Raw genomic sequence first — 2,617 nt, 5'->3', positions numbered from 1 at the left:
TTTGCGGGCCCCCCCCCCCCCCCCCCCTCTGCCACCCTGCCTGCCGCACTGGCACCCCCACCCCCACCCCTACCGCCTTGGCAGACGCCAGAGGCCCTGGCGTCCAGCTGTGGATGAAGTGTGGAGAACCCCGCAGCACGATCTGCCCGGAGAGGCCCCACCCAGGGATGTGGGAGGTGTGGGAACCCCTGCCCCTGCCCCTGCTCCTGCCCTTGCCCCACTGGCGGTAGAGGGCGGCCTCTGCTGGCACTCAAGGGAATGACAGTTCCGAGTGTCAGGCGGGCAGGGCCGGGAAGGCTGGTGACAGATTGCGGCCTGGACCTGTGATCGGGGACCCTGCCCCGCCCCTGCAGACCACCTCCTGGGGCCTGGGCTTGGACATTCGACATTCCGGTCTGGCGCTGGAGGAGAAGGGCCCCTTTGTGAGCGGGCGGCCTCTTCGGGCATACTTTGCCCGGGAGCCCTGCTCCGGCTGCGCTGGCATGAGCACAAAGCCGGGATTGAGGCGGGCGGGGGCTGCATGCCATGGGGACCAACGTGAGCCTCCGGCTGGCCACAGCTGCGCCCACGGGCCTCTGTTTGCCAGCCCTGCTCCTGAGCAGGTAATGCACCCCGCGAGCCCCTGCTTCCTAGTTGCTGGAGCACATGTGAGTGAGGTCGCCCCCTGGCCGGCACTGCCTGGACCTGCCTTGTAACCAGGCACTTGTCCTGGGAGCACGCTCACCGCACCAGCGTCCAAGTCAGCCTGACTGTCACCCTTCCCTTGTGTTGCTGGCTGCCAGCATGGAACCAGGCCCCACGTGGGCAGGCGGGCCCTTTCTGGCCTCTGACCACCCAGGCACCGCTGCCACCCCCGGTACCACCGCACAGTGTTGGTGCGTGGCCCTCGGAGAGACGACTGGCCGAGAGTCGGCAGTCTGCTGGGCTTGGTCCTCACGGCAGCCAGGTCTGAGGGTGGGTCCCGGCCTTGCTCGGGCAGGCCGGGCCACAGAGCTGCTCCACACCGTCGGAGGGAGGGTCTGGGCAGGGCAAGGCAGGAGGGCTGCAGGGGGATCAGGACTCTGGAGGGCACGCATGATCCTGACCCCGTCCCTGTGTCCTTGTGCTAGCCTAGAAAGGGGCGTCCCCTCGAATCCTTTCTCTGAGAACCCAGCCAGGGAAAGGGGTGTCCCCTCGTACCCACTCAGAGCCCAGCCAGATGTCCTGGGCCAGAACCCAGAGCCAGGAGGGGCTCGGCGGGTCAGGGCTCGCCCTGAGCCCTCAGGGCCAGGTAGGATGTCAGGACAGCACAGGGCTAGAGGGTCCCTTGTGCATGGTCCCTCCAGACAGCTGTCCTTCTGCCATGGCCCCTAGCATAGGCGGGGGCTCTGGGTCCCAGGCTGCCCACCTGGTGCCGGGAGCAGAGGCCAGGCTGGCATCCTGGGTCGGAGGGGAGAGAAGGGGAGGGGCTGGCCCTGGCAGGGTGCTGTCCTGTGCGAGCCGTCCTGAGGTATTTCCAGGGGTGCTTCAGCTATGCATGCTTTCTGCCCCTTCATTCACGCAGGAACAGCTTTCCCTGAGGCTCTGGTCCCAGCCCGGTGCAGGGGGGTGACGCATCTGTCACTCATCAGCTGCAGGCCTGCTGGCACCCAGCTCTGGGATTCCCGGCCCTCCCGGGTGCAGCACGGCTCACGGCAGGCTGGACGAGGGTCTGGGCAGGGTGCCCAGCCCGGTCCCAAGCCTCCCTCCTACTCTCATCCCAGTCATTCCTCTCTGCTCCCCACTTCCTGGCCGGGTCCTGACTCGGCCTGTGCACTGCTGTGACACTGCCCTTTCCAGCCCTGTTGTCACCGCAGGGCGCCCCCGACACCCACTCATCAGCCTGCCCAACTCTCACCCTCTTGGGACGAACGGACCCTCTTGCTGCAAACAGAGGCCAGGCAAGAAAGGCTTCAGTCCCACCTCTGCCATGCACTGGCTGTGTGACCGTGGGTAGCTGTCCTAACCTCTCTGTGCCTTAGCTTCCTCTTTTGTAATATAGGGTAATAACATGTGACATTTCCACACAGTTCAGAGGAAGTTCACATCACGAAAAACCTAGATTTTGCGGGACCAGCAGTTAGCGCAATGGCTATGTCGCTGGACTCCCACGTAGTCAAGCGCAGTTCGAGTCCCAAACCCGGTGGCTTAAGCTCATATGTGCCCAAGATCCCAAGAGGAGAATGGAGGAGAAGGGATTGCGGTGTGGCCATCCCCCCGGGGGATGATTTCTCGCCTTCTGTCTCTCTTTCTGGCGAGCACACACGCCCTATAGCAAAAACCTCTCAAAGAAAAAAAAAAAAGGGACCAGCAGGTGGTGTGATGGTTAAGGCGCTGGACACTCCCACATGGCTGACTATGGTTCAAGCCTGGACCTAGTGATTTGCTTTCTCACTTCCGCTCTCTCTGCATCTCTCTGGCCAAATTAAAATAAATGAATGAATAAATAAAATTAATCAAACAATTATTTTTTAAGAAAAAAGAAAAAAAGATTTGAAAAATTTTTGTACCAAAATGAACTTGTACTCTATTTTTTTTTTTTTTTTTTTTTTTGGCTTTTTCCACTAAGGGCGCGCTGCGCTCCCAGAGAAGAGTAGAG

This window comes from Tupaia chinensis, unplaced genomic scaffold (assembly GCF_000334495.1).
Source record: "Tupaia chinensis unplaced genomic scaffold, TupChi_1.0 Scaffold000211_1, whole genome shotgun sequence".
NCBI classification, from domain to species: Eukaryota; Metazoa; Chordata; class Mammalia; order Scandentia; family Tupaiidae; genus Tupaia; species Tupaia belangeri.
This window is presented reverse-complemented; position numbering follows the sequence as displayed.